This window comes from Octopus sinensis, linkage group LG8 (genome assembly GCF_006345805.1).
Source record: "Octopus sinensis linkage group LG8, ASM634580v1, whole genome shotgun sequence".
In the NCBI taxonomy this organism is placed as follows: Eukaryota; Metazoa; Mollusca; class Cephalopoda; order Octopoda; family Octopodidae; genus Octopus; species Octopus sinensis.
Genome location: NC_043004.1, coordinates 74,344,450 through 74,370,190, shown reverse-complemented (window position 1 = coordinate 74,370,190; position 25,741 = coordinate 74,344,450). Strand labels below are relative to the sequence as shown.

Genomic DNA, 25,741 nt, shown 5'->3' with positions numbered 1-25,741 from the left:
ACTAAATGTATTCCATCAAAGATGCATGGGAAGGACCATTTATCTATTGAAGACAGGAAAAGTGTTACAGAAGGAAGATAAAACTAGCAAACCACCTATTCCGGGTACCAAAACAACACCATTCTAAATCAGCTTTCAAGGAGACATCAATGGATTGAAAAAGAAAATGAGGAACAACAAAAAAAAGCGGAGCCAATAGGAACTAGAAACAAAGAATTTCCCCTTCTATGTGTTTACGAGCCCAGGAGAAATTGATAATGATACTTTTTCGAAGCCGAAGAATAAAAAGGTATAGTGGACCTTGTAACAAAAACTGCAACTTTATGGCAATATTCTCACACTAAAGCGAAGAAATACTAATTTATGCATCATAACTTAGGAAAACAATTCAACATCAAAGTCCCATGTTACTTAACTGGTTTTGAATTGAAACTTAGCAATGTGCATATGGATTTGTGTGAAACGAATCAATACTGAAAATAAAGACATCATGAATATTTAACAGCGTTTTGTGTTAACATGTAAAAAACACACGCGCATACACACACACACACACACACATAACGCTTGTATGTGTATGTATGTATTTAGTTATGTATGTACGCATCTATGTTCGTATGTATATTCGTATGCACGTGTACGTGTATATATGAATGCATTTGTGCATGAATATATGTATACACAGATGTATGCTTGTGTATATACTTTAACATACATTTATGTCCTTTCCATATTTTATTCATCAATCTTTCTGTCCATGAATGTGTGTGTGTGTGTATGTATGTATGTATGTATGTATGCATGCACGTATGTACTGACATATAAGAGAACAAAGTGTACGTATGCCGCTATGTATATATATATATATATGAAATACAAAATGGGACAAGGACGCAAAACATCCGGACAACTAGATGATAAAAAAGGGACAACAAAACATTCATATAGACGATACAAAAAAACAAGGACAGGTCATTTGAAGCCTTTTATCTTCAGTCAAGAACCGGATCATCCTCGCAATTTCGGATATATACATTTACTCGTATGTATGTAAGTATGTGTATATATAATATATATATATATATATATATATATATATATATAATATATATATATATATATATATATATATATATATATATATATATTAATATATATATATATATATAGGCACATATATGTACCTATATATATTTTTATATATGTACATATATATATGTTTATATATACTTATATGCTTATATATATATATACATGTTTGTGTGTATGTATGCATATATATATATATATATATAATATATATATATATATATAATATATATATATATATGTGTGTGTGTGTGTTGTGTGTGTGTGTGTAGGAGGAAAATAAGGCTGTAAACACCCAATCTTTCACTGACTCCATGTTAAATACCGAATACTTATAGATTAAATCCTTACAAATCACATGGGTATATATTAAATTTATAAAAAGGAATAGAAAATAGAGATATACAATTGTTTCGATACTTACCCATAATAAAATTAAAATAATCTCTTCAGTGTAATTTTTGATATATAAGGATTCACAGAGCCAAGAAAAGACTGAATTTAAATATATTTATGTTATCTAATGTGAACGTCAATAAATAAAAACAAAAGCAAGCATAAAGAAGATAATAAATAAAATATGAAAATAAAAATATAACGGTCATAAAATATACTTGTATACTATTAAGTATTTTAATCTAAATATATCTTAACGCATTAGAATTTTAAAATACAAGGAACAATATTTTTAAAATATTTTTTTTTAATATTTAAAATACTATAGGGAAATGATAATTATCCCTTCCATTCTTTCATTTTATTAAAAAATACGGGTTATTATAATAATAATACTCTATTCATCTACGGGTAAACAGTAAAATAATATATAAGGATATATAGAGAGAAATAAGAAGAACACGAATGTATAAGCATATATATATTTATGTATTTGCAAAACAAATCAACATGGACTACAAAAGAATCCCTAGAAAACTAAGGGAAGAAGCCATATTATTTGAAGTCCCACACTTAAATACACACACACACAACACACACACACACACACACCACACACACACACACACAACACACACACACACACATACATACATACATACATACATACATACATACATACATGCAATAATAATTGGCCCTTTTCGTCTATGCAGACGGTCAATTTAGCTTAGAGGTCACTTAATCGAACATATCAGGGGCTCCCCTTCTTGCATCTTCTTTCACATTACTTGCATACCAAGAGGGTAACTCGGCGCTCGGCATTTCTGTTGTTTTTCTTTCGCCGCTGACGCTTCTCAACTTGGTTGTTTCTGTAGCTGCTCCGATACATGCGTATATTCTGATACATATATATGTACATATATACTTGGATATATATTCAGATCAATAATGCATCCATAAAATAAAAGTAAAATATAGAATAAATTTATAATTATAATTATAGCTAATATAGAATTATAATATATTGTGATGGAAATTAAATAACGGTTGTTATAAGATTAATTTACTCACAATATACTTTTAGAGTAATAAATCTTTAGCATCATATTACTTAATAAATTATTGATTATGAATAAATATTCTAAATAATTCACTAAATAATAGTAATCATACATATACATACAATTATACAAATGTATGTGTGTATATACATACACATATACACACATATATATACATACACACCTTATACATGCTTATACGTATATATTCAGGGGTTGGACAAAATAATGGAAACACCTAGCATCTTAGATTCATAATTCTGAAATATCTATAAAACCGTCAAAAACTTGTTTATTTTAATGATTATTTTATTTATTGTTAGCGTTGTTTAATATGCTTTGCTAAAATTGTAGTTTCTTTTCAGATATCATCAGGAAAAAGTAATTAAAGTTCATTAAAATGACAAATCTATCGAACTTTCAAAGAGATCAAATTGTTGATGCTCGTATAGCAGGCGCTAGCGTAACGAAAACAGCCGAAACGTTTTGTGTATCAAGAAGTACTGTCTCGAAAGTAATGACAGCCTTTGAGAAAGAGGGAAGAACCTCCTCGTCGAAACAAAACTCCGGAAGAAAATGCAAATTGTTTGAAAGGATCACAAAAGTACAGCTCCCCAAATTACTGCAGAGCTTAAGGACTACCTCGAGAACCCAGTTTCCACAAAAACTGTTCTCCGGGAGCTGCGCAACGCCGGGTTTCACGTGCGGGCTGCAATCAGAAAACCATTGTTTTCAAAAACAAACGTTGCAAAGCGTTTGGTCCCTAGAGCAGTGGAAGAATTACTTTCTCGGACGAGTCATCCTTTACCTTATGTCTGACCACCGGCTAAGTATACGTGTGGAGACAGCCAACAGAAGCATTTGACCCAGACTGCCTTCTTCCAAATAATTAATTCAATATAATTATATTTTCTAAACGCATATTTTGAAGGGTGCTAGGACAATTCGCTCCCAATTATTTCGTCTCTGCTTAATTTGTCCTCGGTCAATTCGTCATTGATGAATTCATCCCCAGGTCAATTCGTCCTAATATATACTTAAATGTGATTTTCGATGGTAAGTTAAGAACAATCACACTTTTTTAAGCACCGAGGTCCTGTCGAGAAACATAGATGTTTCTTCCTTTTTTAAGCACCGAGGCCGTTTCGAGAAACATGGATGTTTCTTCCTTATATCCCAATATTGACCACAATGAAGGGGCAGAAGCATGCATGGATGCCTTCGAAAGCGGTCAAACAAAATTATTCCCTCAAATTTTCTATGTAGATTATTGAGGCTTGTGTTAGAAAGTAACACAATGAAGTTTAGACAAAGCGTTTACCAACACACGAAGGGTTGCGCCAAGGGTACCCCATGGCATTTAATTTCGTTAATGTCTTCATGACGAAATTCGAGACACAGTTACTGAAGACATTCAAATACCTTCATGGTCATGAACCAATACTCTGGTTACGGTTCATTGACAACGTATGTTTTGTCTGGGAAGGATCACAGGATAGTTTAATGGACTTCTTGCATTTCTGTGACTGTTATGCTAGAAATTGTGGCTTTAAGTCCAACTTAAAATTTACATCTAGTTTTTCAAAAACTAGCGTTGAATTTTTGTACACAAAAGTCAAGTTTTCTGGAGGCTGAATGGTGACAGAGTTATTGTGCAAAAGTGTTGCATGAAAGTTACCAGCATGTGGCAAAAAAATCTCGTTTCAAGCAGATATTTCCTCAGCCGCCTATTGTAGCCTTTAGATGGCATAAGAATGTAAGAGAATTATTGACTTCTATTTCTGACTCCAAGAAAACAAACATTGGAGTATATACACGTTTTACTTTGAAAAACAGTCGCAAGAGAGGTAAGCCCTGTTCATTGTAGAACAAGATGAGTCAAATGAATTCCATCAGGAATCATAACAGAAATGTTATGATGTATACAGAAGTGCGTGTGTGTGTATAATGAAAAAAATTGTAATAAATTAACATACGAACGTATACTAGATACACAGATAAACAGGAAACAGAGGAGGTAACCGACTCCTCTTCAGTTATCGCCAGTGTGTCAAGCGCAATTTCGGCCATTATCGATAATATTGCTTCCAAGGGCTCGGAGTTACTTCATAATGTTAGCAGATGCAGTTTATCAAAAATTTGCATCACTTTCTCTCCTCTAATATTTTGGCTTTATGTAAGCTGAGTAAGTTTTCTCCTTACCACACTCGCACGCAAGCGCAAGCACAAACACATTTATGTATTTATACTAGATCATTTTTGTTCTCGAATGATTGCGACCACCCCAGTGTGATTAAAAGTGGACTGGACATTAATGTTAAACAGACAACTGTCGAGTGGTCAGAAGTTCGTGTTGGTAACCGTTCACTGAGAGCTTTCGGTATAGAGCTTTGAGTCTCGTGTAATAGTAGTGCGTTGTGTATATACTTTCTCCCCCTGCTTCGTTATATTGCATATGCAAAAGCAGTATATAAAAGTGTCGACGAGTTGTTTGAAGTTTGCGCTGGAGGTTTAAAATTTTTTTCTTTTTGGTACGAAACCAAAGAAAAAATCGTTTAACATTGATCCCTTATTGGCCTCCGTGATGTAGTTACAACAGCTACTACCGTCAAAGCAAAATGTGCATACAATTTTCGTCCAAGGACTGTTTTATAGATATACGTAATTATTACCGACTATTCAACGTCATTTATAATGTTGTCTATTTCATTTCTTTGAGTTGTTAGTGATTCCATTTAATAAATGTATCTGATTAAAAAAATTCCAATATTCTATTGTTTAAATAGAATATCTTTGGAGTAAGCCATAAGATATTTTTGAAAATTAAAACCTGTCCACGTACAATTTAACCTCATTTGAAACCGTATCATAAAATTGGCCACTTCAAGGACACTGCAAATAACACATGCATTAACAACCAGTAATGTATTGTTCGAAATTAAAACACCAGAGTTATCTACGAAGTATTGTAAGCAACATGCTAAATTTACATATCACAATTATTCTGTTGCATTTGGGTTTTTTTTGTTCAATTGTTAGAGCGGATAAGAACTAGTGCAGCTGGAAAATCTTGTTCTAAATCATAAATCAGAACTGTGCATAGTCCTTCAACATATAATTAGAAACATGATTAAAATACTAAACATTTAATTAACATTTAATTAACATTACTTATATGATTAACCTGATTGTAATAAATTTCCATAATCAATTTAACAGGATAAATGAGGAGGGAGAGTATATGCCACGCGTAGGAGAGTGTGACATGGGAACATGTAAGATGATTTTGCTACTAGATTTAGACATCTCTATAGTCAGCAAGAAACACAGACAATCTCTTGGCCTTACCACACATTATCCAGAGGAACAGCGACGAACTGGTAGATGGGGTGTGAGAGGTCATTCCACCAACGCAAGATGAAAAATATGTAATAAAAGACTCAGCAAAACAACAGTCCAGGGATCGAAATGACGATCTTATAATGTTTAGATTAACATACCAACCAACATGCCATGCTCCTACACGAGCTCTATGTAAACAGGAAAATTATTACTTATAAAATACATTTTCTTCTCACTCACTCAGCATCTCTCTTTGTATCTGTGCCTATACATGTTAGACTGTCATCTTAAATGTACTCACAAGTGCTCAGTATGTGTGTTGATACGCACTGTGTGTTGTATTTCATTAGAAAACTATTCAATTGCGATGAAAACTAGAGAATGAATGAGTGAAGGATAAGTGTAAAAGAATCGTGGTAGCAGAGCTTGTGAGATGTGAAGAAGAAGAGGGAAAGAGAGAAAATTCGAGAGAAAAGTAACGAAACGTTTGACAAACATTGTTTGAGGATTATTTGTTGAGACGAAGTGGGTACACAAAACATCCGAAGATGTGTATGTTAAGCCAAAATTCATATAGATGGGCCTAAACATCTCAGCATAATCTAAGTTTCCGTTGGAATTGTAATCTCAAATGCAACTTCAATATCGTATGTGATTCGTGTAATCTTTGAAGCTTCATTTTGGATTGCTTCATCTTGTTGATGATAATCGTCTCACACTCGGCCTGGTTGTTCTGATTTACTTTCATCATTGCAAGTGCGTGGATGTCTATCGCCAATGATAGTGAGATACCCCTAACCCTAACCTTAAGAAAAACTTATACAACACTTTTGCAGTGAGGAGATGGTGAAAAGTTCCTGGTTTTAAGTGTATCGCGAAAGACCTGGTTGCAATCCCAACCTTCCCAGTTCTTTTACAGGACTTAGAAAAACTTAAGGACTGCTGCAACGAAAGTGTGAATCTGAGAGCGGAAGGTATTGAATAAAATCAGAATTAACTGATCCTACTGTATTTTCTTTTACCAAAAGCCAGGAACTTTTCAGTACCTCTTTGTGTTGTCCCGGTTACCATAGTAGGTTCCAGTGACAAGCATTAAAACATGACTGGAACTAACTGTCTACAAGTGTTATGTCAGAGTATCTTCTAGAAAAGCTGCCTTCTCCACGGTAGGCTCTTCCGTCCCAGGTAAATATAACATTTAGATATGACCCCGACAGATATTATCATACCGGGTCAGAATGAACCTGGGAGTAATGATACTTAAGGGTTGATTTCATGCTCCCCACTCTGCCAGAACTACCGAACTTGATCTTCACAACATGATGAAGTTTAATTTCATATCCAGAACGCACTACTATGACAGAGTACCAAGTGTAATTGCAGGCGTGAAACCAATCTGGTAACTTTCTGATCGTTTATAACCAACCGTATACTACTCGACCACATATTATATATATATATATATATATATATATATATATATATATATATATATATATATATATATATATATATATATATATATATATACATATACATATAAGGCATAAAGTAGTTTTGACTTGCTTTGACTCTTATTTCTAGCATGCACGTACTATTTTTGTACCCTGATTTTTTAAATTAAAATTTTTTCCTATATGGATGTATGCATGTTGCCACATATCACTATTATTATTTATTTATTTATTAATAATAAGATCTTCATGTATTTTATAATTGTTATTCTTCCCGATCGATTTTGAAGTTGCCACGGCATTCAAACGGTTATTATACACACATGGTGAGATGGATAATTCTGGCCTTCTATACGGTGTTATTGCACTGACGAGTACTAAATGATAGTTATTATCATAAAGCATGAAATCACGTGATATGGATAGATTTGCAATTCTTTTGCAATTTTTAAATTGTAAAATGTTAAGTTGGTCTAATTTTCTCATTTCCTCGCTTTCACCCTGTGTGCATATGTGACAAATGTGGTTTTGGCCCTTATTTCTAGCATGCAAATCCGATTTATGTATATACTAGCAGCATAGCCCAGCGTTGCCCAGGTATGTAAGAGCCCCTAGTAGGCAACGACTAATCCCGATCTAGTCCTTTCCCTCTAGGGAACGAAGGCGCATGTGTAGGTTGCAATGTCTTCTCTTCACTCGAATACTTCTGTGTATACGATGTTCCTAGCTGTCCCTTTGGGCGAAAACATTAAAACATCATTGCGCCTCCCAACGCGTGAACAGCCCACGTAGAGTTGACCGTGGGCGAAGCACTGTTCGCCCAAATGTAACCCAGCAACTTATAGCGTTTGGCCTTGGGATTTAAGCTTTTTGCGAGAGGCGCAAGGCGGTTTCCTCGTGGGTCTTGCGTGCTCTTCAAGCCCTAGTAGCCGATGCCTTGGTCGTCCGAGGGCTGAGGAGGGTCCTTCTCTTCTTGGATGGCATTTTGGTGGATAGCAATGTGTTTGGCAAAGGTGTAATATAAAGGAACACGTGGAGTAAGTATTTTGGTGGAAACAATGAGTTTGGCAAAAGTGTAATAAAAAGGAACACGTGGGGTAAGTATCCCAAAATGTATAAAAATGTACCAAAACGGCAAAAAAGCGGGCAGCAATGTGAGTGACAACAACGAAAAGTGAAAAGTGACCAAACTGAACAAACGAATGGAAAAGGTTTTTTGGTGCACACGACAAAAGCGGCTTATAATAAACCAATAGTTTGCAAGTAGCGTCCGAGGGCCCTTAGGGTACGTCAAAAATTTAAGGTAAAACGTTTGGGGTGGTAGTTATAAAGAAAGTCTAAACAAAAAATGTATTCGAATAACTTGCGGCTGCAGCAGCTATTAGCAGAAGTGGAGATGTTGGGGGTAAAGTCTCGAATGTAATTTTTTCCTGATAGGAATTGGTTGGGTTGAATCATCGATAGCTGTTTGATATTTATTTGAGAGTGTAAGAGAGTTAAAAAGGTCGAGTTGCGTCCCCTAGACAGTCTATGGTTTGTGTTTAATACACAAATCGGTTTGCTATGTGTGCCACATATGATTTAATTAATCGATTTTTCCAGTAATAAAGTATCCTATTGGAATAAAAAGGGCCATATAGCTCCTTGGAGCAGACATGATGCTCGCTGTGAATTTAAAAAAAATTCCTGCCAATTTGTGAAAGATATTGTCGAAAATATGTCATCTTGAATTTGAACGCGATTTCCCAAAATGGCATGATTTTATCGATTTTTTCTGATGGTAAGGTATTGCATGGAAAACTAACGTCAGAATTAAGTTTCTTAGGGTAACATTAAGCTTCACCATGAGTTTGGTGAAAATCGATTGCAAGTTACGAAAACTACAACAGAAAATGTGTTGCATATAAAAAGCTTAGATTCTCGACCCCATGTCGAATTTATCGATTTTTTTCAGAACTGGGGGAACTTTTCAAAATTTTCGCTGCGTTAGTTTTGAATTATGACATTGGGCTATGTGTGTGTCAAGTTTCATCAGAATCGGTTGAAAGCCGTGGTCAGGGTAAGGGTACAACATGACAGACAGACAAACTGCCGTTTATATATAGAGAGATGTATGTACATAGGTACATACATTGATACATACACATATTCAATCACACACATGCATAGACCCCCACACACATATATATCTATCAACTGTGTATATATGCATACAGACACACACTTTGAAGGCTATGCCTTTGCAATCCGGGAACAGGAGATTGCCACAAAGTACCTGGTGAACAAGAGAGACAGTGGATGCTCTTGTGATACTAAGTTGCAACCGCGTGTTTATGTCAGGTTTCTGTGGGAGACATCACGCATGTGATTAGCAGCTGTCCTTAAATTTCGTCACGGTACTACCTCCCTATGCGATACGATGTTGTTGCTAAATCTATTTACAATGCCATTCGCAAAAAAGACTGTTCTGAAATAAACCTTAGAAAATCCCTCTGTTATGGAATACTCATAAACACCAATCCACGGAATACTGGTGGAATATTTCCATCAAAACTTCTGTCAAATGTGAATATAACAGAAAATGAAGAAAACACTATATTTAGAAAAGTGGTCATTGCATTTTAATGGTAAACGTATTGAGGACTAAGTATATTCAAGTGCTAGTTTTAGAGAATGAACAGATAAAATTAAGTTAGAAGCACTCCAATTACCAAAGGGAAAAGTCGATGCTCTTGTGAAAGGAATAACAAGTGTTTTAGATGAATACAATTTATGAAACTATATAAAGATGATTGCCGCTGATACAACGAGTGTGACCACTGGAAAAAGAAATGGCATTGTCACTCAGTTGGAAAGACTGTTTGCTCAAAAGGATTTGATAGAGTTCTTCGTGTTGTAATGGATAACAAACTTGGTAAAATAAGTCATCTCCCAAGTAATTAGGAGAAACACCAGGCTAATTTCAACAATGGTGAAGAAAAGATTACTGAATCAGCAGGATGGCGAGATGACATGAAAGATGGAATTCTCGAACAATACTAGCTCTTTTGGCATTTCTCTAACAGAAACAAGAGCTTTGTTTCTCAATGTTTGTCGATTCATCTCTTATAGCTGGGCAGATTTTTGGTTTAGTGACCAAATGTTCAATGCACAGGATTATCAGAATTTATGTGGTAGAATGCATTGAACTGGGTAAAAAAAATCTATTGGAGTCGAGAACTATCAAAACTGGAAATTCCTAGAACAAATCAGAATGCAGAACGGGCAATTAAGTGCCTTCAAGATCTTTATGATGTTTGTAAAAAGAAGGAGAAACTTCAGCTTCGATTTACTTTATCTGACAAAACATTAATTATTTGTTTAAAAATTTGCTAACATTCAGCACTCTTTTTCTTATACACTTATTCAAAATTGAAATTAAACCTATAAAGTTAAAAATATGCATTGCTTTTAATTTTATATGTTATCGAATACTTGTAGTGGCCTCTGAACATTTGCATAGAGAATTTTTAATACAGTAATCTTTAAAATGTAGAGATACACTTTTATTCCACATTTCCCTTATATTTACAAGGATTTAGGCAATGGAAATACTGAAGTGTGAATCTAGTGCCACCCTGTGATTATAGTTTAAAAAGCCGATAACTCTGAAATTGCACCTAGAAAGCTTAAATTCAGATATACTATTTCTGCATTGCACTGAGTCAGCATACCAAGTTTGGTAAAAACTTGAGCAGGCATTATGAACCCCGCTAGAATTTTGCATGATTTGGGTCAAAAGTGGTGATCAATTCCTCAAGTTAGTTTCCTGATATTTATGTAATTGTTTATCGAATTAACTGACAGATCAATACAAACTAGAATCCCCGATTTAGTAGTGGTAGATAAAGAGAATAGAAAATGCCAAATAATTGACTTCATAGTGAAAAGGTCAAAATGAGAAGTATAGAAAAAAAAAGTAATATACCAGGCTCTTACCACTGAATTAGAGAGGCTATTGAAAGTGAGGCTAAAATGTATCCCAGTAGTTATAGGTGCATTGGGATCTGTCCCTAGATGTCTGAACAGATGGATAGAGGAAATAGGCGTAAAATCTAGTTTAGTACAGCTTCAGAAAACAATGTTATTAGAGACAACTAGGATATTTAGGAGGCTTCTTGACATCTAAGTTTACTCGTTGTAGCCCTATGTTAGGAATTTATTCCTTTCTAACAGTCTAGTTTGTCCTGTGCAAATCAGCATTGCTTGCAACATCAAGAATTCTTCGTAGACCAGTAAAAAAGTGTCTCCTTTGTCTGCTGGCTGTGGACAGATGGCACTTTCCATCTTACCCAGGAAACTAAGCTGAGTTTTCATAAAATAATAATAATAATAATAATAATACTAATAATAATAATAATAATAATATATGATACCAATGATAAATAATAATTAATTAATATAATACTATATAATAAATATAATAATATATCTTTACTACCCACAAGGGGCTAAACACAGAGTGGACAAACAAGGACAGACAAACGGATTAAGTTGATTACATCGACCCCAGTGTGTAACTTGTACTTAATTTATCGACCCCTGAAGGATGAAGGCAAAGTCGACCTCAGCGGAATTTGACCCAGAACGTAACGGCAGACGAAATACTGCTACGCATTTCGCCCGCATGCAAACGTTTCTGCCAGTTAATACACAACATTAACGTATACTAAGAAACTCTCTTTACAAAACAAACTTGTCCAATAACGTCGGTGCAATGAAAGAAAACTTCAGAATACGCGGGAAAAGTTCTCTTAAAGCATAGGAGCTAATAATCGGGAAGACTTTTTGTTATAAAAGTGTAGTTTCTTTCTTAAATGCGCGATATCTCAATGACGACAACCGCGAGAAGTCGAAACCAGCAACAAGAACACTGGAAAAAAACAATTTACACAGTATGTACGTAAACTGAATAAGTATCTTTACATGCAGCTGCCCATGCCTCCATGTGCACATGTTAATATTGATAACCAGCACAACAATGTATAACAACACAAACTGACACATACAGGAAATAAAAGAATAGCGCGTCACTCGAGCGACGCCGAACCAAACAAAATCAAATCGAATGCCACAAACGAATGAAAAGAACAAATTAGTTACTTAGTTCAAACGATCACTAAACAGCTATGCCAGGAAAACTGCTACCAAACGAATAGAGGCGATTTTCGATATATTAGTCTATATATGACAATATATCCATTCGAAGAAGAAGGAAGCGATGTCGTGTCAATAAGTCAACCATGCACAAACAGATCACTTCATGCTTTAATGACAAGCCAAAACTCATTCCAGATCGGTCATCGATTGGGACAACAAGGACCGCGTCACCCAGAGGAGAATCAGTCAGATTGGGGTCAAAAGTTTGCTACTGAACCAAACACTCAATAGACACACACACACACACAACACACATACACATATATACACATATATACACATATAGAGACAGACAGACAGATAATATATAATATAGAGAGAGAGAGAGAGAGAGAGAGAGAGAGAGAGATTCAGATGAATATGGTACTTAAGTTAAAGGCACCAGAAGTTGGTATGGTATTATCCATGTAAATCAAATGGGGTATTATAATCAAAATATGCAACAGGATATCCAAAGGTAGTGTAGTACAATCGTTTCATGCTACTTCATTTAATTAAAAAATGTAAGTATTACATCAGTTTTAAAATGCAGAGCAATCTTCAGCCACATATGGAATTTTAAAAATTAAAATGACAATGTCCATTTTTATAATTATCCATTGCCATCATTACAAAGTGGGTAGATATATAGACAAGAGGTGAATTTCATCAATAAAAACATGCCAGTAGGAGATCTTAAATCATGGGCAGATTATACATGTATATATATATTATATATATATATTATATATATATAATATATATATATATCACGTGATCATGTGATCGACCAGACCATCAGATGTTGTTACACATCGCTGGTCACAATGCGTTCGCATTGTTTTAGCCTTCGAATAACGCCACCCCGCTGGCTAAGCGAGCAGGCCAACAGAAGAAAGAGTGAGAGAAAGAGTGGTGAAAGAGTACAGCAGGGATCACCACCCCCTGCCGGAGCGTTTAGGTGTTTTCGCTCAATAAACACTTACAACGCCCGGTCTGGGAATCGAAACCGCGATCCTGCGACCGCGAGTCCGCTGCCCTAACCACTAGGCTATTGCGCCTCCACACACACACACACACACACACACACACACACACACACACACACACACCACACACCATATATATATATATATATATATATATATATATATATATATATATAGCAAAATAGTAAGCAATACGAAATATTGCCTTACCAGTAAAGGATAGCCCGTAAGGGTAAAATTATACATATAAAAGTAAATAAATGGTACAACGAAGTACCGATATTTACTGGAAAATAGCGATCGTAATAAATACGACGCTATAGTATAGCTTCACTGCATATACTAGTAAAGACGTGTGTGTGCAACAAACATGAAAAAATTTGTCTTACCTCTAGGAAGAACATCTGAAAATTAAAAACCTAGAACTGATAATGCAGGACCGTTTCAGACTCTTCAAATACGTTTGACAACGTAGATTTGATTTGTCCTCATCAGCTGCATGTACCTAGACAAAATTTCAAATGTTGCCACATCTATGCCAGTACACTCGTCTGAACGCCAAAAGGTTAACAGAACGAGAACAGTGAAGAAGTTTCACAATGCAAATGTATTGCAATACTCTCGTTCTGTTAACGTTTTGGCGTTCAGACGAGTGTACTGGCATAGATGAGGCAACATTTGAAATTTTGTCTAGGTATATGCAGCTGATGAGGACAAATCAAATCTACGTTGTCAAACGTATTTGAAGAGTCTGAAACCAGTCCTGCATTATCGTTTCTAGGTTTTAATTTTTCAGATGTTCTTTCTAGAGGTAAAACAAATTTTTTCATGTTTGTTGTACACACACGTCTTTGCTAGTATATATGCAGTGAAGCTATACTATAGCGTCGTATTTATTACGATCGCTATTTTCCAGTAAATATCGGTACTTCGTTGTACCCTTTATTTACTTTTATATGTATAATTTTACCCTTGGGGCTATCCTTTACTGGAAAGCAATACTTACGTATTGCATTACTATTTTCATTGAAACTTCTTCACTGTTCTCGTTCTGTTAACGTTTGGCGTTCAGACGAGTGTACTGGCATAGATGTGGCAACAGTTGAAATTTTGTTTAGGTACATGCAGCTGATGAGGACAATCAAATCTACGTTGTCAAACGTATTTGAAGAGTCTGAAACCGGTCCTGCATTATCAGTTTCTAGGTTTTTCAATTTTCAGATGTTCTTCCTAGAGGTAAGACAATTCTTTCATGTTTGTTGCACACACACGTCTTTGCTAGTATATATGCAGTGAAGCTATACTATATTACGATCGCTATTTTCCAGTAAATATCGGTACTTCGTTGTACCATTTATTTACTTTTATACATATATACATATATATATATATATTTAACGATCTCCTGTGTAACCAGAGCCAATATAACACTAGCCCCAACCCTGTAGAGTCCCCGCCAAAAACATCACATGTAGCAAAACGCATAAAATGGACTACAGAGGATTATAGAGATGTGTTGAAAGTTTTCTACACAGACCAACCAAACCCAAAGAATAACCGCATTGTACAAACATATACTTCACGTAGAAACATAGTAGGCAACGAAGTATGCAGATATATAGGCGCAAATAAATTAAGGAATGTACGTAGAGACATAACTAAGAATAAAATGTTAACTGACGCTGAAATTAGTCAAATTAGGACACAAATATCTCATGACAGGCCAAATGAAACAGCAACGATGCAGATGAAATAGTTAACAGATACAGAGAACCATTGTACGAGCAGTACATCCCAACGAAGAAGCAGAAGAAAGAATAGCGAAGAACGAGTATGTGATAAAGAAGAGAAAGTATACCTACCTCAAGAACACCAGAATAGATATGACACAGAATTTGAGGTGAAAAATAAAGAGAAGGTCGTAGAAGCAAAAGAAGATATTATTAGAGAGAAAGAAAGACTGAGTTTACTGGCATGATCAATGGAGGAACGTTACCAAAGCTCTCAAAGAGCATAAAAAAATAAAACGTAATCATTATATATAATGTTGCTCTGAAACAGATCTCAAGAAATAACGGAATGAAATAACAACCTTAAATAACATAATCTTTTCCACTGCTAAAGTTGTAACTGCTGAACTAGGTATGAGGACGACATAGAAAAGAACTGGCCATGTCAATAGACTTATTGACATAACCAGAGACATACAGCCTAAAGAAAGCACCAGAAATCTCCCCAATCCGAACTCCACAAAGCAGATTGAAATCGATCCAAAGAGAGATCCCCAGAGAGGACTGCCCAAATATCTCTCCACACCAGATATTGACATGAACTAGAATGTTTCATGTCTTGTGCAAGCCATATGCCAGAAATATGTCCCGGAGCACAAGGCCAAAACAAATAGGAGCAAGATTCCAAGGGAGAGGAAGATCCTCATGAGACGACGGACGAAGGTTGCAAATCGACTCAACCAACATCCCAAAAGTAGCAAAACATCACGCCTAAAAACAACACTGATGGAGATCGAAAAAAGGCTGCAACAATCCTATGTGAGGGAGAAAGCAGACAAAGAAGCCTGGGTTATAAAAACATTAAGTCAAACCCAAAGGCCTTCTTTCATTACGCGAAAGAAACAGCCTCAGTACACTACAAGATAGGACCCCTCCTCCAAAAGGATGGCTCCCTCACAGACAGTCCAACTAAGATCAGTGAGATACTGAATGACCAGTTCAAAAGTGTCTTTACCACCCCGTTGGAACACAGACAAGTGAACGAACCAGTGGACTTCTTTGCCGCCTCACCTATAATCAGCGAGGCAGTTACAATGGAATACATTGATATTAGCGAAGAAGATATACTAATAGCCATAGATGAAGTGGACACAAACTCAACTGCTGGTCCTGATGGTTTCCTAGCAATCTTCCTCAAATCGTGTAAGCATGCCTTGGCAAAGCCCCTCCAGATTCTCTTCCAGAGCTTTCTTACAAATGGCAAACTGCCAAGCAAGCTGAAGGAGGGAATATATGCCCAATACATAAAGGGGTAAGTAGAGCAGATGCCAAAAACTATAGGCCTATCTCTCTGACTTCACACATCAGCAAAGTCATGAAACGGATAGTCAGAGGGAAACTAGTTGCATTCCTTGAAGAAAATAACTTGCTGAGTGATATCCAGCATAGTTTTCGACCAGGCAGGAGCTGCCTGACCCAGCTCTTACAACATTATGACTGGGTATTGAGGCAGTTACTCAACAAATCAAATGTGGATGTAATATACTTTGATTTTGCAAAAGCTTTTGACAAGGTGGATCATGGTATGATATGCCACAAACTGCGTAACCTTGGGATAGCTGGAAAACTTGAGGAGTGGTTACATGACTTCCTGAAAGATAGGAGTCAGGCAGTAGTAGCTAATGGAGCCACCTATATGAACACACATATAGTGTGGTGTTCCACAGGGCACTGTCTAGGGACCACTGCTTTTTATACTGGCCCTCTCAGATATTCCCACAAATGCCCAAATAGCCACCCTTGCATACTATGATACGAAAGTCTCGCAGAAAATACAGAACCCCAGCGATGTTGCACAACTGCAGCAGGAGTAGGACTCAATTTACAAATGGGCTGAGGAAAATAATATGCAGTTTAATGCTAAAAACTCCAAGTCTTGCGCCTCCAGTATCCAAAACTGAATATGAAACTTACAGGGTACACCGGTCCACAAGGAATTTCAATCCCAGAGCTTAAATCAGTGAAGGACCTGGGTATCGACATGAGTGATGATACCTCTTTCCAAGTGCACATTACTAGGATGGCTACAAAGTGCAGACGATTGGCTGAATGGATCCTAAGAACATTCAGAACCAGAGGTAAGGAAACCATGATGGTCCTCTGGCGGACATTCGTCCTCAGCCACCTGGATTACTGCTCACAGCTATGGTCACCCACCAGTGTGAAATTAGCAGCGGACCTTGAAGCAATCCAGAGAAGATTCCCAAAGAAGATTGCAACAGCTCAGCTACTGGGAAAGGTTGAAACAGTTAAGACTCTACACCCTGGAGAGAAGACGGGAGAGGTATGCAGTAATATATATCTGGAAGATCCTGGAAGGAAGTGTGCCAAATTTGGGCATTGAAAGCTACACCAATGCCAGAACGGGATGACACTGCATAGTGACAAAGCAATGCCATCATGCTTCAGGACCAGTTACTGCAACAGCTGAAGTTTCAAGAGTCCACAGCTTTTTAATATTCTCCCAAAGAGTCTGAGGAACTTGCACAAAGTAGATGTAGCGGTTTTTAAATCAAAGCTGGTCCTCTTCCTATCGAGAGTCCCAGATGAACCTCCCTCACCGCAAGAGGTGCAAATGAGGGTAGCTATATCAAACTCCATTCTTCACCAAGTGCCACATATGAGAGGAGGCTCTTAGTAATAACAGTGTAGCAAAACGGCGGTGCATCAGCATGGCCACAGCTCTAAGCTGAAACTAGAGAAGAAAATATATATACATACATACATATATATATATATATTTATATACATGATTACTTGTGACAAACAATTTTAAGATGTTTGTAATGTGTAACTATATAAAACATACATACATACATACATACATACATACATACATACATACATACATACATACATACATACATACATACATACATACATACATACATACAATCGCCGTTGGCGATTTCTTTTTTATCTGGCATTTTCTGGCATTTGTATAACTCTCAATGCTGAAATTAGGTACTAACCCTTCTAGTGTTTTCCATACGTAGATTATCACATATCTGTCGCGCTTTCGCTCCAGGGAGTAAAGTTGCAGTTTGCTCAGCCTATCCCTGTACTTCATCCTCTGCAGTGTTTCAGTCTTTTTTAGTGTAGTAGTCTTGGACTGCCTCAAGCCCGCTGTTAGTTTGGCACTGTGTGGGGACCATAACTGGGGGCAGTAGTCCAGGTGGCTAAGAACAAAAGTTCTCCACTGGGTCAACATAATTTCTGGATCTTGCTTTGGAAGACCTCAGTATCCATACTGCCAGTTGTCTGCATATTGCTGCCATCTTGGTAATGTGCATATAAAATGATGCGTCATTGCGCATACTGATCCCCAAATCTTTTACTGTTTGTGTCTCTAAGATTGTAGTGCCTTCGGGACCTGTGTATGCAGGCTGTAGTGCATTCGTGAGTTGATAGTATTGTGCTTGAAATTTTCCAGCATTAAACTGCATGTTATTTATTTCAGCCCACTTCTATATCGAATTCAGGTCCTGCTGTAAGCTTGTGACGTCATCTTGATTTTTTATTGTCTGTGATAATTTTGTATCATCGCTATAGCTGGTGACAGTGGCTGTCCGAGTGACCGGTGGGCATGATTAAGAAGGCTATTATGAACAGCAATGGCCTCCAGAACAGTTCACTTAGGATTTGAGTTTCCTCAGAAAGGGCACCATTGGCTGCAACTACCTGAGTTCTGTCTTTAAGGAAGTCATGTATCCATTCTCCTAGTTTACCAGCAATGCCAAGGTCACGTAGCTTATGATATATCATGCCATGATCCACCTTATCAAATGCCCCTGCAAAGTCAAGGTATATCACGCTGACATCTGAATGGCTTAACAGCTGTTTCAAAACCCAGTCATGGTGTTGTAGGAATTGTGTGAGGCATGCTGTGTATTGTTCAGTGAGTTATTTTCTTCTTGGAACATTACCAATTTCTTTCTGATGATTCGCTCCATGACTTTACTGATATGTGAAGTCAGAGAGATTGGCCTGTGATTTTTGGCCACTACTCTGCTTCCACCTTTGTGGATATAACATATAATGCCTTCTCTCAGATTTTTTTTAGGAAGTTTACCACTTGCAAGGAAACGTTGGAAAACTATCTGAAGTGGTTTCGCTAAAGCTTGCTTACATGATTTCAGGAGAATAACCGGGAAGCCACCAGGGCCAATTGCGGAGCATCAGCTCATTTCATCTATGGCCGCTCATACACGTCCCTTTTAGAGCTGCAATATTAAAGAATTCAACCGTTTTTTTATCTGCTTGTATCCAGTGGGGTGGGGAGTGAAGACACTTGTTCACTTATCCTTCCTGGGTCCGCAGTCAGTGAGTCATTCTCTTGGAACAATGGTCCTATTTTATATTGTATTGTGGCTGTTCCCTTTGTGATTTTCTAGAAAGCTATGGGCATTTTGGTTTTTATACTTCCCACAGTTTTCTTCTCTCTCTCTCCTCTCTCTCTCTCTCTCTCACTCTGCTCTTTCCCTTTCGCGAGAGACTTTGGTCTTGTTTTCGATCTCTTGGTGTGTCCGTATTAAGAAATACTTCTCCCTATCCTTCAGTTGCCTATTCAGTCGCTTTGGTTTCAGAGAAGATATCTAACCCTAACCCTCCTACACACACACACGCGCGCGCGCGCGTGCACCTGGTTATCAGATTGACTTATATAACTCGTTCACTTCTAATTAGCTTTTTTTTTTTGGTGTACCTGAAGTACCACAGCTGATTCTCCTCTAAATTTGGAATACCTATTTCTCGAAGCCCTGTACTCCACATAAAATGAAAGCCGTGTTTTCTCCTTTCGTTTTTAGTAAACTTGTTCCATGTGAATATATATGTAGCCCCTCTACAGCAAGAAACCTGTTCTTCTCGGTCTCATTTTCTCTCATACTTTACCCTATTTAATTCCTCGTTTCTTCGGCTAAAGTTGTCCTCCCCCTCCCCTTAGAATTTATTGTCTTGCAAAATTCATGGCAACCTCGTTAGTGCTGGCTGCATGAAACAAACAAACAAAACGCACACAGAACATACTGCGAAAGGATTGGTGTTAGGTAGGGTATCCAGACATGGGAACCACGCCAAAGCAGACACTGGAACACAAAGCAGTCCTTGGAGCCACCCTGTCTAACCAGGCAAGGATCGATTCCAGCCAATCCCCTCTGCTGTTGCTGTTGATTCTGAAAGAATGTTCTTTTTTGCTGAGATTTCAGCTGCTTATAGACATCCCCCACCAAAATTCAATATCCTTTTTCCACCCCCACGTGATAAGGACAGCCATTGCAAGATTTCACCAGTTTTCCTGCCTCTGAAATAAAGAAGCTTTGCAGTTTGTGTTCGTGGTTGAGTCCCACAGGATGGCATCTGAGGCATGTGAGTGGATTTGGTAAACGGAAACTGGAAGAAGCACATCGTGTATAGATGTATATTTATATACGAGGCGTGGGGTGTGTGTGTGTACAAAAGTAGGTACACAGTATGTATCACATCAATGTTGTAATAATTTAATTCATTAAAATTATTAACACATTTAATTAGTTGGCCTCATTTTTGATATTTTCAGTGTCATCAATCATAATAATACATTTTTCATAACTATAATAATAATTTTATCGAAACTTTTAATTATTTTTGCTAAAAATAGACGTGTATTGTACGTGTTTTCTTTTTTCCTAACTGTACACCTACTTTTGCATCACACTGTATCTATATTTATGTGTGTATGCGTTTGTTCCCCATCACAGCTTGACGACCGATGTTGGTGTGTTTACCTCGCAGTAAATTATCGATTCGGTAAAAGAGACCGATAGAATAAAGAACCAAGCAAAAACAAACAAAAGAAGAAGAAGAAGAAGAAGAAGAAGAAGAAGAAGAAGAAGAAGAAGAAGAAGAAGAAGAAGAAGAAGAAGGGGGGGGCGATTTATACGACTAAAAATTCTTCGAGGAGGTGCCCCAGCATGGCCGCACTCTAATGGCCGAAACAAGTAAAATATTGTCCGTTGCCGTTTAAAGATTTAATGAAAGGGAGAAAACTGAATTCTTATTTAATTAAAGAAAATTCATGAAAAACAAAAAACAATTGAATTTTTTTCTTTTTTCTTTCTCTCTTTTTGTTTTTAATTTTTTTCAGCTGTGTTCTCTGTTTTGTCCAGTTTTCTAATTTAATTTTGTAAAACGGTAAACACTGTGAAGAAATAAATAAAAGAAATTATAGGGGGTGAAAAAAAATTGAATTGACCTCTGAATATTTGGGGTTAATGCAGTTTCGCACCTCACCTTCAAAAATGCATCCAAGAAACAAAAATTCTTCGGATTCCTTACATGTCGGAGATTACGAATATGCAAAAAAAAAAAAAAAAATCAAAATGTTACCCCCCACCATCAATTTTGAATGTATTGAAATATATTGAAGTGTAGGAATTTCATTAAAGCAGGTATGTAAAGTACATTTTCTATGGGGCCTTTTCCCTTTTGAACGGCAGATCCAGAAATTAAATTTTTTGTAACTAAACACTTTCAAACTTCGGACACTGGTAGAAAGTGTCCAACTGCAGTAATTTTATTCGGCTGAATACACGTCATTGATTGGTTGAAATTACCGAAATACGACAACTTTAACACGAAACAACTTCGTAAATAGAAACTTTTCTCAAAAGCGCTAAGAGTAAAAGATATTTTATATGACACATTCTAGCTGTGTCCGAAGTTTGACAGTGTTTAATTACAAAAAATTAATTTCTCGATCTGCCGTTCAAAGGAAAAAGATCCCTTTCTATGTTCATTTGGCTAAACTGTAGAAATTGTTGTTTTGATATTGTTAAAATCCCCGCATTTTGCCATGTTGATTAAATAAAAAAAAAAAACATTTCGAAAAAGTTTGAAATTCAAAAGTGGAATTGGGGTGGGTGGGTTACATTTTGAAAAAAAATTATTTTTTCACATATCGTAATCTCCAACATCTAAAACGTACGAATTCAAAGAAATTTCTTCAAAAAGAAATGCATTTTTGAAGGTGAGGTGCCGCACCGCATTGGTCGCCGAATATTATTAATGCTTCATTTGTCGATCTCAGATGAATGAAATAGCAGCTAAATCTCCCTTAAATCACATCCAACATCTTAAAAAAAAAGGGAAGAAGGATAAACTTGGGATAATGTCGTCCTTCTTCAGAGATGTAAGGGATAGTCAGGGCTGGAACGTCTTTGATCCTAAATTTTCTCTAGCAGGGTTAAGCAGCAGCAGCAGCAAATTAGTGTATGGCCTAACAATGGAAACTACGCGGTCATTCAACATGTTAGAAATAGCACCCACAAGCTCACTCAATTCATATCCCACGGTCCTAAAAAGGGATATTTTTCATAATATTTGCTTTAGACACCATTTCAGTGACAAGAGACTTTCATAATATTGTTTTAAATATACAAAAGGACGGGATGGTCATGGCTAGAATTCCTTTCGTTATACGTCTGTTTGGTCAGGACTGAGTAAAATCTAAGCAGCAACAACAACAGTACTGAAATCTGTGTCACTGACATGCAAGTAATAGCAGTCAAATGTCCTTCACACTAACTTTTACCCTTCAGAAAAAAAGAGACGAATATATTGTGGAAGTCAATTCTGCTATACACTGGGACCTCACGTATCTAATATAGTGAATTGACAAAAACCAAGATTAAATGAACTTATCCATACAATTGTAGACAGAATCCTTCGAAGGCGGGGGTTAAATTTCTGAAAAAGAGGGAAAAAAACCATGTAAGGGAGATAACTCCAATAAACTTAATGAAGTTTTGAAAAAATAAAGGAAAAGGCTGACTTTGGTGGAACTGAAGAGAATTAAATAAAACTATGCAGATCTAGAAGGAAGCATTTACGAGGTTGATTGACATGCTAGAAATAGCAGTTCAATTTCCCCCTACCGTCTTAAAAAGGGGCTCATTAGGTTATGTAGTGCGAGATATACTATTCTAGGAAAACACGAAGAAAAGAATGATGTGTTGATCGACATGGCAAGGAGTTGGTGTATTTGAGGGTCATAAACAGACATTCGATCAGTTAGTTTGGTGCTATAGATCTTCTTGAGCAGAACTCACTCAGCAAAAATAACATCGATTAACCTTGTTGGCGGACAAGAAGCTTCAGGCTCTTTACATTCAGAGTTCAAACCTTGTCGGGATCGATAAAATAAGTACGAATCTTGTTAAAATCCTTCCAACAATTTTAAAGTATTTCAAATTTTCTCCAGCTTTTAGTTTTTTCAAACTTTCTACACTGATGCAATTTCTTTATTATTAAGTTCCTAGAAAAAAATAAGTACCTGATTTTCGTCACTAGCATTCAAAAACTACATTTGTTTGAAAATAATTTGGTGAGATTTGAATTACTTCAAGTCGTTGGAAAAATTTTAGCAAGATCCATAAGTACTTTTTCTTTATTACCCACAAAGGGCTAAACACAGAGGGGACAAACAAGGACAAACAAACGGATTAAGTCGATTATATCGACTCCAGTGCGTAACTGGTACTTATTTAATTGACTCCGAAAGGATGAAAGGCAAAGTCGACCTCGGCGGAATTTGAAGTCAGAACGTAAAGACAGACGAAATACCTATTTCTTTACTACTCACAAAGGGCTAAACACAGAGGGGACAAACAAGGACAGGCAAACGGATTAAGTCGATTATATCGACTCCAGTGCGTAACTGGTACTTATTTAATTGACTCCGAAAGGATGAAAGGCAAAGTCGACCTCGGCGGAATTTGAAGTCAGAACGTAAAGACAGACGAAATACCTATTTCTTTACTACTCACAAAGGGCTAAACACAGAGGGGACAAACAAGGACAGGCAAACGGATTAAGTCGATTATATCGACTCCAGTGCGTAACTGGTACTTATTTAATTGACTCCGAAAGGATGAAAGGCAAAGTCGACCTCGGCGGAATTTGAAGTCAGAACGTAAAGACAGACGAAATACCTATTTCTTTACTACTCACAAAGGGCTAAACACAGAGGGGACAAACAAGGACAGGCAAACGGATTAAGTCGATTATATCGACTCCAGTGCGTAACTGGTACTTATTTAATTGACTCCGAAAGGATGAAAGGCAAAGTCGACCTCGGCGGAATTTGAAGTCAGAACGTAAAGACAGACGAAATACCTATTTCTTTACTACTCACAAAGGGCTAAACACAGAGGGGACAAACAAGGACAGGCAAACGGATTAAGTCGATTATATCGACTCCAGTGCGTAACTGGTACTTATTTAATTGACTCCGAAAGGATGAAAGGCAAAGTCGACCTCGGCGGAATTTGAAGTCAGAACGTAAAGACAGACGAAATACCTATTTCTTTACTACTCACAAAGGGCTAAACACAGAGGGGACAAACAAGGACAGGCAAACGGATTAAGTCGATTATATCGACTCCAGTGCGTAACTGGTACTTATTTAATCGACCCCGAAGGGATGAAAGGCAAAGTCGACCTTGGCGGAATTTCAACTCAGAACGTAACAGCAGACGAAATACTGCTATGCATTTTACCCGGCGTGCTAACGATTCTGCCAGCTTGCCGCCTTATATGATCCCTAAGTACTAGTTGAGCACTGGGTTCGATGCAGGCGACTAACCCCTCCCACCACAGAATTACATGTCGTACGCTTATATTTAATTAGGAGTTTTATTACAAGGGGGACTGTTCTTTAGTAAACACCGGTTATGCCTGTCAACAACCATGCCGATGGTTTGTGGTGTAAATATTTTATGTCGCCGTCTCTTCACACCCACCAGTCAACGATGGACCCTTCATTCCGTAAAGGTATATTTCTTTAATGCTTTTTACTGTATGATCCCGAATCAATTATGGTTTACATATTTCTGACAGCGATGCTATTTACAGTTTTAGTTCCCCGACTAAGGTCTTGGAGATCATAATTAGGCGACTTTGCTTCGATGCTCGATTGTAGTTAATTAGCATTAACATTAATTAAGCCGTTGATGGCACTGAGAAATGTATGAACGTCACACCTTCACATCTATAATTCCATGCCGCCTGTCTGTGAATATACGAAGATTCATTCTCTCTCCTCTGTCCTAATCCAGAAGGTTAAACTCGCATTTTCAGTCCATGGCCTTTAAACTATAGTGTTTGACCCGGGCCGGAAAAAACTAAAAAAACTACTTGTTCTAAACACACACACAAAGAGAAATGGTTGGTTCAAGGCAAGTGTGCATTGAACTGAAATTAAATAAGCAAGAAAGATATTATCAAAGAAAAGGCCATAGCACCATCTTTAATATGTTGTTGTTATTATTATTATGGAGTTGAATGTGTGTGTGGTGAAGTTATTAATATCAATACCAATACATTACCCAACACCATTGAAGTGAAATAATAGTTTCTATACGATCCTTCGGTATAAGTACACACGTGACTTTGTTTACATT

General features: G+C 36.8%; 1 protein-coding gene and 1 long non-coding RNA gene across 2 annotated transcripts in view; one reads left to right on the top strand and one right to left on the bottom strand.

Annotated features, from left to right (window-relative positions):
- LOC118764587 overlaps positions 1 to 25,741 on the bottom strand; it is a 130,511-nt gene that overhangs the window by 11,172 nt on the left and 93,598 nt on the right. The window lies entirely within an intron of this gene.
- Positions 24,973 to 25,741, top strand: part of LOC115215054 (28S ribosomal protein S9, mitochondrial-like) — a 72,633-nt gene continuing 71,864 nt past the window's right edge. Inside the window, exon 1 of the mRNA XM_029784195.2 lies at positions 24,973 to 25,112. The gene's annotated coding sequence lies outside the window, so the exon portion shown is untranslated. The remainder of the gene's footprint in view (positions 25,113 to 25,741) is intronic.